This window comes from Petaurus breviceps, unplaced genomic scaffold (assembly GCF_028583685.1).
Source record: "Petaurus breviceps papuanus isolate PSGF00001 unplaced genomic scaffold, PetGlider_PUasm1.0 90808, whole genome shotgun sequence".
Taxonomy (NCBI): Eukaryota; Metazoa; Chordata; class Mammalia; order Diprotodontia; family Petauridae; genus Petaurus; species Petaurus breviceps.
This window is the reverse complement of record NW_027187349.1, coordinates 2,871,889-2,890,248: the sequence shown is the minus strand read 5'-3', so window position 1 is coordinate 2,890,248 and position 18,360 is coordinate 2,871,889. Positions and strand designations below refer to the sequence as shown.

At 39.0% G+C, this 18,360-nt stretch overlaps 1 long non-coding RNA gene across 2 annotated transcripts in view; it reads left to right on the top strand.

The window, feature by feature from the left end:
• The window catches only part of LOC138147784 (uncharacterized), a 103,039-nt gene that overhangs the window by 43,628 nt on the left and 41,051 nt on the right, over nucleotides 1-18,360 (top strand). For both annotated transcript variants that reach the window (XR_011164891.1, XR_011164892.1), the window contains exon 4: nucleotides 5,762-5,867. This is a non-coding gene — a long non-coding RNA (uncharacterized lncRNA). The remainder of the gene's footprint in view (nucleotides 1-5,761; nucleotides 5,868-18,360) is intronic.

Here is an 18,360-nt window from a genome sequence, read left to right as displayed (position 1 = left end):
TATTAAACTAGTCTAAGAGAGTCATATCAAAGCTTAACTTATTTAGTGGCAGTGAGAATGGAAAGGACAAATGTGAAAGAACAGCAGGATTTGGAAGACCTGGGAGTGAGGAGAAAGTCAAGGAAGATTGAAGTTTTGAGCCTGAATGACAAGGAGAATAATGGTACCATTAGTAGACATTAAAGATTAAGGAAAGATGAGAAGAGGAGAAAGAGAGAGAGAGAGAGAGACAGAGAGAGAGACAGAGAGAGACAGAGAGAGAGAGACAGAGAGAGACAGAGACAGAGAAGAAGAAGAAATATAAGAAGGAAGAGGAAGAGGAGAAGAAGGAGGAGGAAGAGAAGGAAGAGAAAGGGGAAGGGGGAGGAGAGAGAAACACAAAAGGGAGGGAGAGAGGAGAAGAGGATAAGGAAGGAGAAGAGAGAAGGGAGGGCAGAGGAGAAGAGAGGAAAGAAAAAGATGGGAGTGGGATGGAAGGGAAGAAGGAGAGAGGGGAGAGTGAAGGGGGAAAAAGAAATAGAGAGCGGGAGGGAAGAAAGAAGTAGGAAGAGGAGGGAGAGGGGGGAAGAGATAAGGAGAGAGAAACAGAGATGAGGGAGGGGAGGAGAAAGAAGAAAAGGAGAAAAAGAAGAAGAGAGGAGTTTGGTTTTAATTATAATAACAGCTAACATTTACATATCACTTTTAGGTGTACAAAGTGCTTTTTGTATGTTATCTTGTGATTCTCCACAACAACCCTGTGAAGTATTATCACCATTTTAGAGATGAGGAAACTGAGACTGAGAGAGACTACCAAGGAAGTCAATTTTGGACCTAGCATCCAAGTACTGACTCTAGTTAAAAAAAAAAAAAAGTAGAGAAACAGAATTTTAAGCTAGGAGGGTCAGGATATTAGAGGATATTATTTCTTCTGAGGTACTACCTTTATTGCAGGCTAGTTGCTGAGGCACACATCATTTTAAGAGATGAGCACAAAACACTATCTTTTCAGGTAGGTCATGTTCTCCTTGGGCCTTAAGAATTGTAGGGTCCATGGGGCGGCTAAGTGGCGCAGTGAGGAAAGCGCTGGCCCCATAGTCAGGAGGATCTTAGTTGGGTTCCAGCCTCAGTCACTTAACACCCACACACACAAAAAACTAGCCATGTAACCTTGGGCAAGTTACTTAACCCCAATTGCCTTCCAAAAGGAAAAAAAAGAATTGTAGGGCTTCTTTTCTTCTGTTCCTTTGCTCATTTTCATACAAGAATCTATGTGCATCTGGTCAATAGTTTATGTTTAAGAATGTAAAGTCATATTGAGCCAGAGAACTTCAGACCTTGGAATTTGACCTTTAAATTCACAGAAGTGTCTGGTTTCATTGTATTCACTGATGGACAAGGGAAATGTCTCCAAAGGTCATTTGTGGACCAAGAGGAGATTGTATCTATCTTAAGGAGTCATATATAGTAATCCTTGAATGCACGGAAGAATTCTATTTCTCAGCCTTCTCCAGAGAGTGCTTCCCTTATTTGACCCTATAATAATGCTTCTCCTTTGTCCACTCCCAGGCATGGGGCATTTAAAAATGTTTTAAATTGTATAATTGAGAAGAAGTCCTTAAGCACATTTTTAAAGTCTCCAGTTTGAGACTAGTCCTCCCAAACATCTCAGACCAGGCACTCTGGCCAAGGCCTTAGGAATGCCACAGTCCTAATTTTGACTACATATCCCTTGCTTAGTAAATATCATCTTCACTTGTTTTGTGTGAAAATGGTAGACAATTGTGGTAGTGTATCGGTCAATATTTTTTTAAGCAACTCCTATGTGCGAGGTGGGCAGCTGGGTGATGCAGTGGATAGAGTGTCTGGAGTCAAGAAGACTCACCTTTGTGAGTTCAAATCCTACCTCAGACACTTTCTAGCTGTGTGACTCTGGGCAAGTCACTTAGCCAGGTTTGCCTCTGTTTCCTCATCTGTAAAACGGGTTGGAGTAGGAAATGGCAAATCACTCCAATATCTTTGCCAAGAAAACCCCAAATAGGGTCAGGAAGAGTTGGACATGACTGAGAAAGGACTGAACAACACCAATGTACAAGGCACTAGAGTCAAAAACAAAAGGGAAACAGTCCCTGCCTTCAGGATGTTTCCATTCTATCAGGGGAGGAAATGAGTACATATTTAAATAGAAACAAAATAGAAACAAATAAAGGCAGTTAGGGTAAAGGCACTACCTAACCTTAATTGCTGAATGGGTGTTGCCTCAGAAAAACTGAGACCCGTTAAAGACCTCAGCTTTAAAAGGTCAAGGTCTCCCACTGCATCCAGGGCCATCTCTAGTCATCCTGATCTATTTCTTGCCGCTGGACCCACATGACTCCAGAGGAGAAAGTGAGAGGCTGCTGACTTTGCCCCACCCTGCCTCGCTTAAATCCAATTCACCTTCAAGTCCTGACATCCCCTTCTTGACGTCATAATCCTCTTTGGGAAAGAAGGACAAACAATAACAGTAGCTGGGGAAACTAGGAAAGGCCTCACCAATTAAATGATGAGCTCCTCCAAGGCAGGGGCCACGGCTTCTATTTCTGTCTCTTCTCTCCGAGATTATTTTCCAATTACACGTGTGTCTGGCATGTGCATAGTTATTCACTACATACATACTATCTATACAAGCTTCTTGAGGGTAGGACTGTGTTTTTGCTATATATACATTTATGTGTATGTGTGTGTATACATATATGTATACACACATATACATATTTACATTTCACTTAAGATAATGTTTAAAAAATGCTCATTGATTGATTTGTACTCTTCCTAATGTACAATTCTGATCACACCACTCACTTGCATAAGGAAGTTTAGGTACTCCATTATCTACCAAAGTTCAAATTCTCCAGCCTGGCCCTTAAAAGCCTTCATTTTAATTATTTTTAAGAATTTATCTTTTATTTATTTATTTATCTTGCTTTTTGGAGGGGGGAAGGTGGGACAATTAGGATTAAGTGACTTGCCCAAGGTCACATGGCTAGTTTTTTGTTTTAAGTGTCTGAGGCCGAATTTGAACTCAGGAACTCCTGACTCTAGGGCCAGTGCTCTATTCACTGTGCCACCTAGTCTCCCCAACAGCCTTCATTTTCAAATTCCAAATCTCATACTACTTCCTTCTCCCTGCTCTGGACAAACTAATTCCCTAAACATATATCCCATGTTCATTCTTTTATATTTTCTATGTCTAGAATATCTTCCCCACAACATCTCTGCTAATTGATATTCCATAATCAGATACTACCTTCTCCATGCAGCCTTCCTTGATTACCTCTAGACAGAATATCTCCATATTTTAAACTCTCATAGCATTTTATTTATAATATTCAAGCATCTTCATAGCAGTGTCATTTGTATATGTGTGGTCCTAGGAAAATAGTTTATAAAATGTCTATCAAGTTCTTGACCAGTGTATAGAATTGTCCCACTTATGCCTCTGATGCCCTCTTGAAACCTTGCCTAGTTGACCAAACTCCTGCACAAAAACTTTAACCACCAAAAAGTTGCAATTTAAACTTTTCCATGAAAATTGTTATTGTATGTTTAGGTTCAACATTTCTCATAACTTATTTCATGAATGAAATATTTAAGAGCTCCCACAGGCCCAATTCGCTTGACTAACTTTAAACAAATATGTCCTAATCTTCTTTGCATCTCCAAAGCCAAATGTAATTAACCATGGGACTAGTGGGTTCCTCCTCAGAGCCCTTTGGGCTAAACTTGGCAGGAGGAAGAACTTTTCAGAGGCTGTCCTCCAGAATCCAGATCTCTGGCCTCCTGTAGATGGTGAAAAACCTAGATTTGTTTGGCATTTTAACCAAATGACCTTAGGGATTTTGATCTTTGTCTGTAGGGACCCTGATAGGTATCTGTGAGTTGTGTCATAAATTGATTTTGCCTTGGTGAATGCCTGGATGAAACTTTTTTTATCTCAATTAAAATGTAAAGAAAGGACTCCTTAAGTTGTGTACACCAGAAATAGCGTTGAGTGTTAGGGGACTGGAGAAGAAACAGAGCTATTTTGGGTAGCATTTTTTATTTTGCCCAAAGAATTTTTCATTCCACAATCTTTACCAGATCTCTTTGGCTGACTGGCCTGATTCATCTGCCATTAGAAAAGCAGTTTTACAACTAGAGGGATGGGTCCTGAAAAGACCAACATGAGTGCAGTGTGATTGGAAATGGAATCCATACTTGTTACTGCAGGCTCACAGCCTGAAACTTCCAGGAGGGGCCTCCTGGTTCTGGGACTGAGAAATAGAGTCAGGGCGAGGCTCCAACCCCAGCTTCGAATTACAGAAAAATCCTTATCAGCTTGTGTGTGGATAGGATAAAATAGCTGAACCCACTGCCTGCAGGGTTTGTATATTTTTGTGGAGAATGTTTTAAGCCAAAAGATACTCAAATTGGGTCTAATTCATAGTTTGGAGACCATCTCAGGGAAGGTAAGAACTATATTGAAGGGAAGAGGGAGACAGAAATATTAAGGGAGTGGAGGGAGAAAGATTAAGGGTGACATGGAGAACAGAGGGGGAGATAAGGAAGAAACATTGAAGGAAAGAGGAAGAGAGGGGAAAAAATGGATTGAGGAAGAGAAGTAAAAGGAGAGAGATATTTTCTAATTGAGATTCTATGATCATATGATCATGCTCCTAGCCCAGTTCATTATGGATGGAATATGCTGTGCTGAATTGCTATAATCAGAGGAAGTGCCCTGGGGATATCTCAATAGAAAGAATCCAAATAGTAAACACTCGGTCGAGTCCTGGACCTGTTCTGCTCTCCTGCCCTCACCCCACCTTTCAAAAGCTGGATCATTAGGCCTATTAGTTTTTGGCAAACCCAACTTCCTAATGTAAACTATTGCAGTTACAAACTGTTATGCATCATGGAGGGATCCATTGCAGTGTGAGATAAGATCACAAAACCACAGGGTTAGAGATGTGATCTCATCGTTGCTCCTAACGGGAATGGGTTTCCGCACATCTGGAGCTACTACATAATATTTATTTATATTTATTGGATGCAACCATGCTTATTAGCCCCTAAGGGGAGGTTTGCAAGTACCATAGAATGAAAGACAGACTCTCCTGTCGTGAGTTACCACCTAAAACAGAATCTGAAAACAAAACATGTTCACATACGCTACAGAAAAAACACCTCTTAAAAAGGAAGCCTCCAAAGTATAAAAGGAATTGAAAAAGTATTAATTAATAGATGGCGGCAATGTACATTAACTTTCCCGGGCTCCAGCCTTCTTATGGGTCCCAAGACTGAGAGGAAACATTAACCTGAAAGTTGAAGCGTGGGGTGAATGAGGATTGCTATTCAGCTAAGTTCAGTAGGACTTTATTAAGCATCTATGTACCAGAGAGATATGGAATGGTTATAAGGTAGGGGTTTTTTTTGAGAGGAGGTTATTAGGAGACTTGTAGCTCTGGAATGGGGAGGGTCTCAGAAAAGGCTTCAATAGAAGGTGATGCTTGAGATGAATGTTGAAGAAAACTAGAGATTTTAGGAGACAAAAGTGAGGCTAGCATTCATGCTTGGCATGGAGGCTAGCCAGTGGGGGAAAAATCCCACAGAAATTGGTAATTCAGTGCTAATGTATGAGGAACAAAAAGAAGGCTGGTTCGAATAGGTGGTAGAGTACGTAGAAGGGAATAATGTGTAATAAGGGTGGAAAGGTAGATTGGTTAAATGACAGAGGACTGACTGTATTTTGTTTTGCTCCTAGAAATAACGGGGAGACACTGGCATTCATGGCACCATCAGAACTATACCCTAAGAAAATCACTTTGACAGCTACCTTGGGGCTAGATCGTGCTGGGAAGAAATTTGGGGTAAGGAGCTCAAATATAGAAGGCTGTAGCAATAGTCTGAGTAAATGATGATGAGAACCTGAACTTGGTAAGGGACTCTGTGGATAGAGAGAAGGAGATGGATGGGAAAGATGTGGAGGCAGGAAGGATGTTGTTGTTCAGTTGTGTCTGACTCTTCATGATCCTGTGGATCATACTGTTCGTGGAGTTTTGGCAAAGATATTGGAGTGGTTTGCCATTTCCTTGTCTGGTGAATTAAGGCAAACAGAAGTTAAGTGACTTGTCCAGGGTCACACAGCTTGTGAGCACCTAAGCTTGATTTGAACTCAGGTCTTCCTGACTTGAGGCCTGTCAGTTACCTTCAAGTTGGTTTAACTTGTCTGCCAAAATAGTTTACTGGGGTGTGATGGTTGCACATGCTACAGCTTCTTTGAGCCACAGGTGAGAATTAGGTGAATGAGCAGCCATGAAAATCCCTCCCACTAGAGATGCTAGTTCTCCCTATACACCTCAGAGCAGGTGGTTAATCAATGCTCATTGGCTATTGACTTGAGAACGTCAGACTAGATGATCTCCAGGGTCTTTTCTTTCTCATCATTCTTATAGCAGAACAGATGCCTTTCCGACTGGTCCTGCCTCATAGCCATAAAACCCCACAATGAGCACTTATGAGCCCAACTTAACATCATAAAGTGGGCCAGGTTTGTCCATAACTAAGTTCTGGAACATGGCCACTAACCACCAAAAATGAAGCAATATTCATAGCCATGTAACTCCTCTAGTCTGAGCCCATGTGAAGAAAGACACCATCAGTAGACTCAAGTTATATATTTAGAAGAAATGGGTCAACTGCAATCAGGGGATCAGGAAAAGTCTTTCAGGATCACTGAAGTATCACCTTCAGCAATGAGCTGTGTCACTGAGGATGGTTGGGAACAGAATTCAGATGAACTGTGAAATGGTCCATTAGGCCTCTTAGTTACAAAGGGTAGGGCATAGTGGTCTAAACAGTGATTACATTCCAGGCTCTATAGTTGTGGCAGTCACACATGCATACTTTTCTTTTTAATGAACAGCACGAGGGCTATGATGGGTGACGGGTGAAGAACTGAATATATCCCCCTATTTATCTCTATACTTATTCTCCATTCCCCTTAAGGATTCCCCCAGGAATGCTCTTTCTGTGACTTAATTCTGTAGATCCAGTCAATAGGGCTCATTGAAAGTTGACTGACTGCACACAGTTTTGACAACTTCTTTGCCTTTACTACACCAAGTTAGTCTTGATAGTCTAGGCACTGGGAAGAGAGCTCTGGTTTACTGTCCTGCTGAGGGCAGCATGCATGTATCCTGGGCAACACATCTGACAGTCCTGGGAGCATATATGCTTTCCCCAAGTCCAATGTGATAGTTGTATCATATTGTGAGTGCCCACCCGTCTGCAGGCCTATTGGGAAGAAATAAGAGTAGTCTATATTCAGGCCAAATGCTCAATGTTTCTTTACTCAAACCTGGGATACAGGATTCCTGAACTGCAATTACTTCCACATTGAGGTACCTTCCCAAGGCTACTGGAAGTCCTAGGTTTTATAGGGTCAAGGTTCTTTCTAGTTCCAGTGAATCTGGTTGTTTTTTCATCTTTGATGTCAAATGCAAGGAGATACTAATTACTGAATAAAATGAGAGAATTGGATGAAGCAAGTAGAGAATGGAAGCAGGGGCTATGGAAATTTCCAGAAAAGAAAAAAAAAGGATGTTAGCCAGCAAGAAGGGACATTAGAAACTGGGACAGAGGCAGTCTGCCTTTAGTCAATCTCATGGGTCTTGTGGTGGCCTAAAGGATCTAGGGCTTCTGGTACTATCAGTAAACGTATAATTGGTATCCTTGATTGACAACTTTTCCTCAATATCATCATGGGCTTTTGGGGACATCCCCTTTGAGATAATTTTCATTTTGGATTTTTAAATTTTAACACCTTTTAATGATTAACTAAAATACATTAACTCTGATTCTGAATTAATTAATTCCTTTTGATTTTTATATCCCTCAGCTACTGGATTCTGACAATTTAAAAATGATCCAAAAAGAAAAGAACTATTTGTAACATTAAACAGCCTTTTATTTTTTTCCTGTGAGGCATCTAGATGGCATAGCAAATAGAGAGATGAGTGTGGTGTCAGGAGGACCTGAGTTCAAATATGGCCTCAGACACTAATGAGCTGTGTGGTCCTGAGCAAGTCACTTAATTTCTGTTTGCTTCAATTTCCTCACCTGTAAAATGAAGATAATATCTCCTAGGGTTGTTGCAAGGATAAAGTGAAATATTTGTAAAAATATTTAGAACAGTGTCTGGTTCATAGTAGGAGCTACATAAATGCTAACTGTTTCTGTTATTATTATTATTTCACATATGTAGAAGTAGACCACTGAATCTGGAGTCAGGCAGGCCTTAGTTCAAAACCAGTCTCAGGCGCGCCTAGCTGTGTGACCCTGGGCAAGCCACTTACTATCTCTGGGCCTCAGCTTCCCCATCTATAGAACAGGGATAATAATAGCACTTACCTCTCAGGTTGCTGTGAGGATCAAATAAGTTAATATTGGTAAGGGATGCTGCAAACCTTAAAGCTCTATATAGGGACGCAGGCCGGGTAGGCGCGGCGGCGGACGTGGGCCGGGAAGGGGCCTGATCAACTCCGAGGGCAAGTCTTCCCACCAACCACAAGGTCCACTACCAGGCCTATCACCAAAGGGCTGGGACTGGAAAGAGCAAGGTAAGAAGCAAAGACAGGGGCCCCTATACTGGACAGCAAACACTCCGAGGGCTACCACTTCATAGCCCAGAAATCTTTAAAAAAAAAAAGCCCCTTTCAGGACCTCCAAAGACCAGGATGACAGAGTGAACCCCACTTGCTCCAAACACCCCCTCTGACCCTGAAAATATAGTAACTATTGTCCAGGGCAAAACCCTCTACAGTAAAGGCTTGGGATCCTAGAGGAAGGGCGTGGTTAGGACCCTGCCTCAAAATGGGTAGAAAGCAGACTACAAAGACAAAGACTCTAGAGTCCTACTATCCTCAGAGGGAGGAACCAACCTCAGAGGGAGACAATGTGGACTCCACACCCACAGCTGAAACTTCAACAGGGAATGGATCCCAAGCACAGAAGGCTCTCCTAGATGAGATCAGAAGGAACTTTGAAAGCAAAATGAGAGAGATAGAAGAGAAAATGAATAATTCTCTCAAAACGAAAATAGCAGAATTCGAAAAGCATTATAATGAGGAAAACATCTCTCTAAAAAGAAAAGTGTATGATATGGAAAAGGAGCTTCAAAAATTAACCAAGGAAAATGATTTGCTAAAAACCAGAATTAAACAAATGGAAACAAATAACTCTATGAGGAACCAAGAAGTAGCCAAGCAAAACAACAAAAATGAAAAATTAGAAAAAGAGATAAAATACCTCAAAGAAAAAATAACTGACCTGGAAAACAGATCCAGGAGAGATAATCTGAGAATCATAGGCCTACCAGAAAATTATGATGAAAAAATGAGCCTGGACAACATTCTCCAAGAGCTCGTTAAGGAAAACTGCCCTGAGATACTAGAACCTGAGGGGAAAATAGAAATCGACAGAATCCACCGGACACCTGCTGTAAGAGATCCCAAACTGAAAAATCCTCGAAATGTTGTGGCCAAACTCCAGAACTACCAGATAAAAGAGAAAATACTTCAAGCGGCCAGAAAGAAACAATTCAAATATCGAGGGTCCACAGTGAGGATTGCACAGGATTTGTCAGCCTCCACACTGAAAGATCGGAGGCAGTGGAATACAATTTTCAGGAAGGCAAAAGAGCTTGGATTACAACCAAGGATCACATACCCAGCGAGACTGAGCATATTCTTCCAGGCAAAGTGATGGTCATTCAATGATATAACAGAGTTCCAGACATTCTTGATAAAAAAGCCAGAACTCAATGGAAAATTCAACCTCCAATTATGAGAAGCAACAGTGACTTAGAAAGGTAAACAAGGAGAACACACATCATTTTAGAGGGAAAGAGGGGAGGGAGAGGAGCTTCGCATGAGATCTGTTCCTGTCATTCTTGATGCGAAGGAAAAATAGCATACCTCATTAAGAATAACAATATCCTACAGGTAGTAGGAGGGGGAAAGGGTTACAAAAGGGGGGTGGGAGTGGTTTGTAGAGAGGGAAGTAGTAAGGGGAAAAGGGGAGGAAGAGGGAGGGGGGCCAAAAAGGGAACACTGAGGGAGGCAGTGGTCAAAAGGAAAACTATTAAGGGGGGGAAGGGAGAAGGGAGGAAAAATATGAACATTAACAGGGGCAGGAATAGGATAAGGGGAAAGAAACAGATAACAATCATAACTGTAAATGTGAATGGAATGAACTCTCCCATAAAATGGAGATGGATAGCAGAATGGATTAGAAATCATAATCCTACAATATGCTGTTTACAAGAAACACATATGAAACAGAGGGATACACACAAGGTAAAGGTAAAAGGTTGGAGTAAAATATATCATGCCTCAACTAAAGCAAAAAAAGCAGGGGTAGCAATCCTTATCTCAGATAAAGCAAATGCAAAAATTGACCTTATTAAAAGAGATAAGGAAGGAAACTATATCCTGTTAAAAGGCACCATCGAGAATGAAGCAATATCACTACTTAACATATATGCACCAAGTGGTGTAGCTTCCAAATTCCTAGAGGTGAAGCTAAAGGAATTAGAGGAAGAAATAGATAGCAAAACTATACTAGTGGGAGACCTTAATCTCCCCCTATCTGAACTTGATAAATCCAACCTCAAAATAAACAAGAAAGAAGTTAAGGAGGTGAACAGGATTTTAGAGAGGATAGATAGATCTCTGGAGAAAACTGAATGGGGATAAAAAGGAATATACTTTCTTCTCAGCGGTTCATGGCACATACTCAAAAATTGACCATGTTCTAGGGCATAAAAACCTCACAATTCTATGCAGTAAGGCAGAAATATTAAACACATCATTCTCATATCATGATGCAATAAAAATTATATGCAATAAAGGGCCAGGGAAAGACAGACTAAAAACTAACTGGAAATTAAACAATTTAATCCTAAAGAATGAGTGGGTCAAACAAGAAATTATAGAAACAATCAGTAATTTCATTCAAGAGAATGATAATAATGAGACAACATACCAAAATCTGTGGGATGCATTAAAGGCAGTTCTTAGGGGAAGTTTTATATCCCTGAGTGCATACGTGATTAAATTAGAGAAAACGGAGCTCAACGAATTGGGCATGCAATTAAAAAACCTAGAAAAAGAACAAATTCAAAATCCCCAATTAAATACTAAACTAGAAATATTGAAGACTAAAGGAGAGATTAATAAAATAGAAATTAAGAAAACTATTGAACTAATAAATAAAACCAAGAGCTGGTTTTATGAAAAAACCAACAAAATTGATAGACCCTTAGTCAATATGATAAAAAAAGAAAGAAGAAAACCAAATTATGAGTATCAAAAATGAAAAGGGTGAATCTACCTCCAATGAAGAGGAAATCAAAACAATAATTAGGAATTATTTTTCCCAATTGTATGCACAGAAATTTGACAATTTTAGGGAAATGGATGAGTATTTAGAAACATACAAGTTGCCCAGATTAACTGAAGAGGAAGTAAATTACTTAAATAATCCCATGTCAGAAAAAGAAATTGAAGAAGCCATCAGTCACCTCCCTAGGAAAAAATCTCCAGGGCCAGATGGATTCACTAGTGAATTCTATCAAACATTTAAAGAACAATTGATTCCAATACTCTACAAATTATTTGGGAAAATTAGTGAAGAAAGAGTCCTACCAAATTCTTTTTATGACACAAATATGGTACTGATACCTAAATCAGGAAGAGATAAAACAGAGAGAGAAAATTATAGACCAATCTCCCTCATGAATATAGATGCAAAAATTCCAAATAAAATACTAGCCAAAAGACTACAGCAACTTATCCCAAGAATAGTACACTTTGATCAGGTAGGATTTATTCCAGGAATGCAAGGACGGTTTAATATTAGGAAAACCACCAGTATAATTGATCATATCAACAATAAAACTAGCAGAAACCACATGATCATCTCAATAGATGCAGAAAAGGCTTTTGACAAAATACAACATCCATTCCTATTAAAAACATTAGAAAGTATAGGAATAAATGGAGCCTTCCTTAAAATAATAGGTAGCATCTATTTAAAGCCATCACCAAGTATTATATGTAATGGGGAGAAGCTGGAAGCATTTCCCATAAGATCAGGGGTGAAACAAAGGTGTCCACTATCACCCCTCTTATTCAATCTGGTACTAGAAATGTTAGCAGTAGCAATTAGAGAAGAAAAAGAAATCAAAGGAATCAAGTTAGGCAAAGAAGAGACCAAGCTATCACTCTTTGCAGATGATATGATGATACACTTAGAGAATCCTAGAGAATCAAGTAAAAAACTGCTTGAAACAATAAATAAATTTGGTAAAGTTGCAGGATATAAAATAAACCCACATAAATCCTCGACATTCCTATATATTTCCAATGAAATTCAACAGCAAGAAGTAGAAAGAGAAATCCCATTTAAAGTTACTGTAGACATTATAAAATATTTGGGAATCTACCTGCCAAAACAAACCCAGGACCTGTATGATCATAACTACAAAACACTTTTCACACAAATAAAGTCAGTTCTAACTAATTGGAAAAATATCAATTGCTCATGGCTGGGTCGAGCTAATATAATAAAAACGACAATTTTACCTAAATTAAATTATATATTTAGTGCCATACCAATTAATTTATCAAAAAACTACTTTATAGAGTTAGAAAAAATAGTAACAAAATTCATCTGGAAGAATAAACGGTCCAGAATATCAAGGGAATTAATGAAAAAAAAAATGCTAGGGAAGGTGGACTAGCTTTACCAGATTTCAATTTGTACTATAAAGCAGCAGTCATCAAAACTACCTGGTACTGGCTTAGTGTATCAGCAATGCCATATTCACAATGCCTATAGAGATTACAAATATGCTGATATAATTATCCATCACAAAATACGTCAGGTTTGCCATTTGGGGAAATAAACTAGAAAATTTATTAAGATACCAAAAGACTGAGTCCCAAAACCAGAAAGTGAAAGCCATCAGAGTAGTTATGACATTGGCACAGGTAGATAAAGTAAAAAGCACCCACATTTTCAAGCCTTTAAAACAGAACAGGCTACCTCAGGCAAAGGTCCTCCGCTCCCCACTCACAGCAACCACCCAGCGTCCTGGAAGAGCGCTCCCAGCAGCTCCGGCCCCTGGCAGTGCTCAGCCGGAGTCCTAACTCAAAAAAAAAAAAAAAAGGCAACAGCCACCAACTGCCAACTGCAGGACCGTTAGCTCGGCTTTTCACTTTCTCTTGCTCTGCTATGTCAGCACGTCCATGGGGCATGGGAGATCTTTAAATCCCATAACCCTTACACTTAGAAATAGAGAAGTGGATCAATGGAATAGATTAGGCACACAAGATTCAGAAGTCAACGAGTACAGTAATGTATTGTTTGATAAACCCCCAGACCCTGGTTTTTGGGATAAGAACTCACCATTTGACAAAAACTGCTGGGAAAACTGGAATATAGTATGGCAGAAACTGGACATAGAGCATTATCTAACACCATATACCAAAATCAAGTCTAAATGGGTTCATGATCTAGGTATAAAGATTGATACTGTAAGCAGTCTGCTAAAACAAGGAATAGTTTACCTATCAGACTTGTGGAGAGGGAATGACTTTATGATGAAACAGGAATTAGAGAACATTATAAAATGTAAAATGGATAATTTTGACTACATGAAATTGAAAATTTTCTGTACAAATAAAGCCAATGTAACCAAGATTAAGAGGGAGGTGGGAAATTGGGAAAGAATCTTTACAACCTATGTCTCTGACAAAGGACTCATCTCTAAAATATACAGAGAACTGAGTCAAATTTATAAGAATACAAGTCATTCCCCAATTGATAAATGGTCAAAGGATATGAACAGGCAGTTTTCAGAGAAAGAAATTAAAGCTATCTATAAGCACATGAAGAAATGCTCTAATTCACTATTGATTAGAGAAATGCAAATCAAAACAACTCTGAGGTACCACATCTCACCAGTCAGATTGGCTAAGATGACAAAACAGGAAAATGACAAATGCTGGAGAGGATGTGGGCAAACTGGAACACTAATGCATTGTTGGTGGAGTTGTGAACTGATCCAGCCTTTCTGGAGAGCAATCTGGAATTATGCCCAAAGGGCTATAAATACTTTCATACCCTTTGATCCAGCAATACCACTCCTAGGGTTATATCCCAAAGAGATCATAGAAATGGGAGAAAGACCCATATGTACAAAAATGTTTATAGCAGCTCTTTTTGTTGTGGCAAAGAATTGGAAATTAAGGGGGTGCCCATCAATTGGGGAATGGCTGAACAAGTTGTGGTATATGCATGTTATGGAATACTATTGAGCTATAAGAAACAGGGAGCAGGCGGTCTTCATATTTACCTGGAGAGGCTTAAAAGAACTGATGCTGAGTGAGAAGAGTAGAACCAGGAGGAATTTGTACACAATTACAGACACAACATATGTGTGATGACCAACTTTGATAGACTGGACTCTTCTCAACAATGCAGGGATATACATCAATCCCAAAAGACACATGATGGAGAGAAAAACGTGCATCCAGAGAAAGAACTAGAAAGAACTAAATTTATATCCAGGTGGAAGCAAAATACCTGATCTTTTTCGTTCTCTTATTGGGTTTTATGTCCTCTTTACCATTTTTCATCCCAGCTGGTACAATCCATCCTTATAACCTGACCATTGTATAATGTGAAAGTATTTACAGATCCTATACTTGATAATAAGCCGCCATGGGGGGGAGGGGAGGGAGGGGGATAAAATGTGAAATTCATGGAATTGTGGAATTGAATCCTGTAAACTAAAAGGAAACAAACAAATTAATAAATTAAAGTTTAGTCAAAAAAAACTCTATATAAATGTTAGTTATATAGAAAATATAGATGTTTGTTAGTTTCAAACACTAACAGACATACTTTTTGTTTTTTCTAAATCCATTTTGCATTTACAACTTTAGAAAGTCTCTTATTCTAAAAAATAAAAAAACAAAAGATTGTTAATCTTGATGTACAACTTAAATTATTAAAAACAACAGAAAATAAAATAATTGAATAAGCCTGTTTTTAATTTTTAAATGGCCTTCATATTAGAAACAATTTTTCAGCATGATCTCATAATGTTGAATTTTTTAAAATATTAAAAATAACAAAAAAGGGCCTGAAAAAAACCTTAGTGTCTAGAAGTTTTAGAGCATCTTAACCTATTCTGGTTAGATGTTCAAGGCCTTTATCAGGGTTATGATAGAGGGGAAACTCCTCCTATTAAATAATCAGGCTTTTGAGCTTTCAGTTCATAGACTAAGCGGGTTTGCTTTTGAGTTTTCTGTCCAGAGGTCAGGTCTCCTGTCTTGTGGGTGTTGTAAGGAGTAGGGGCACATTGATACCCCTGCAGCAGGATAAGTGGGAGACAAATGCCTATGTGGATGAAACTATTGATGTTCTTGTACCAAGGGGTTACCAAAAGCAAGGCTGCTAGACAATCTTCAGAGACTGAAAGGGGATATTTTACAGCTTGGCTAAAAATCAAGAATTCTCCAGCTCTGGGATAAAATGAATCATAAACATCTGATGAGAATATTCCTGACATAGTCCATACAGCAAGATGTCTCTAAGGAAACTTAAACACTGAAGTTATTATACCTTTGGTATAAGAAGGTGCTCCTGATTCCTCATCACTCCCTCAAGGCGGAGATGACTTTTGAATTGTCTTTTTAACAGGGATGATGGCCTGGCCAGAATCATACATACTTTCCTGTCTGCTTCCCCTTGTGACCAAGGGCACAATTCACAGAAATCGCTCGACTGGGGCTAGGGACACAGGCATGATTTAGGGCCATAAAATAGACTTTCATCATATGAAGAAAACCATGTCATTCCTCTGCTGAAGAAGCTTTCACAGCTCCTTATTACCTCTGGGGTAAAAAACAAATCCATCTGTTTGACATTTAAAACCTTCACAGTCTAGCTCAAGCCTATCTTTCCATGCTTTCTAGTTTACAATTCTATGTTTGCTATTTTTTATTCACCAGTGAGTCAGTTAATATGTATTTGTTAAGAGCCTACTTTGTGTCAGTCCCACTGTGCTAAATCTTGAGAATGCAAACAAAACCAAAAGATATTCCTTGTCCTCAAGGAGCTCACAATCTAATGGGGAAGAAAGCCTGAAAACTTCTATATACATACAAACAAGATTATATGTATGTATATCTCTGTCTCCATCTAATACAAATGTATATACCTATATCTCTCCAAATTTATATCTCTATCTACATCTATTTCTATGTAGAAATATATAATATAACAGTATATTATATACCAATAGTAAAGTATAGTATATTAATATAATATAGTATTATTGTAGCAGCAACCACTCTAGCTTACCCAGGGTGGCTGCCAACACAGATTCTTAGATCTGCTAAAGGAAAGCAACTAAAAATGGGATAACAATCTTGTTTTAATCAAACATATATCATTTACCTAGTTCAGGGGAAAAAGGTCAGCACCCTAAACTTCAGAGAATACAAACAAGTTACAAGCAGACAACAAATACAGAGAAACATCAGCAGACAGGCTTCCAACTGTCTGGCCATTGCATACATGCCTAATCAGTTACCAGAGAGGGAAGCATCAACATCTGGGTTTTCAAAGCTGGGGGGCTCAACAGCTGCTCAGAGTCTCATCTGGTCAAATCACATAACTCTTTTCAAAGTGAGCCCCAAAACAAAACCTCACATCAGGGTTTATATAGCCTTCTCCTGGCTCAGAGAATGTCACAACCCTCTTCACCCACTGCCCAATCATAAAGCACCAAGATGTGGGCATTCCTGAAAAACAAGCATCCTGCCACAGGCTCCATGTGACCACATTCAGCCTATTAGGGGGCAGAGTATATTTTCAAATCTGGGAAGTTTCTCAGAGTCACTTAAGCCTATTAAAGGGCCTAGGGGCAGGGAAGATCTTAAATTCCCATTCCCATAACAATTATACATTTTATACTATACTACATTAGTATATAATTATAAAATTATATTATACATTTATATTATATAGTTATTTTACATTAGTAGTATGTTATACTATGTTATTGGTATACTTATATATTATATTAGTATATAACATACTATGTAAGATGTTATATAGAGAGAGAGATTTAGAGAGATACAGATATATACACATATATGTATGATAAATTGGAGATTGTCAATAAAGAGGAAACATTAGAATTAGGGAGTTTGGGGGAGGTCTTTCCTAGAAGGTGAGATTTTAACTGGGACACAAAGGAAGCTAGGGAAACCAGGAAGTAGGATGAAGATGAAGATCATTCCAGGCACGAGGAACAGTGAGTGAAACTATCCTAGCTGAAGAAGTGTCTTGTTCAAGGAACAGCAAATAGACCATTGTCACTGGATAGAAAAGTACATGTGAGATAGGTTCCATCATTACCTCCACTTTACCGATGAGGAAATGGAGGCAGGTGGAGAGTGAGTGACTTGCCTAAGGTCACACAGCTAATAGGTTTCTGAGGCTAGATTCAAGCTCAGATCTTTCTGAATCCAGCTCCAACACCATGCCACCTTGCTATCTGCATGTTATTTCATTTGATTCTCACAACCCCATGAGTTTAGGCTGCATAGGTGTTCTCCTTCCAAGGATAAAGAAAATGAGGCACAGAAAGATTCAGTGAGATGTCCAAAGTCATGTGTCCAGTAAGTGACCAAGGTTGGGACTGATCCCAAGTCTTCTGACTACATCCAGTGATGAAGACAAACACTGCAATAGGAAAAGCCATAAGGTTTCTCTTCTATCACAGCTGGCTCCAATCAGATAGGTTCCTAGACTGAGAATCTTGGAATTTGAGAGCTTAAAAAGATCTAGAGACCATCCAATCTAACTGCTTCATTCTGTGGAAGTGCCCAAGTACACACACTAGTAAATGGTAGAGATGGAATGAATAAGAATCCAGCTCTTCTGACTCCCAGTTCAGCTCTTTCTCCTTCTATTGCCTTCATTTTTTACCTGTTATTTTTTTTTAATGTTTTGGTCTATTGTGGAACTGATTTAATTAGTGTTTCTGAGTCGACACCCAGGTTTGAAAAGAAAATGTTGGAAGGGTTTCTTCATATCCGGGAAATGTTCAATGTCTTTCTATAAACTTTTCAAGCCTGTTTTTCTTGTAAAGTTGAAGTGGTGTGAATGGATCTCTTGGGGTTTCCCTTCAAGTCAGTCAGTTAACAAGCATTTATTAAAACTTACAATGTGCCAAGCATTGTGCTAAGATCTGAGGATACAAAGAAAATCCTCCATTCC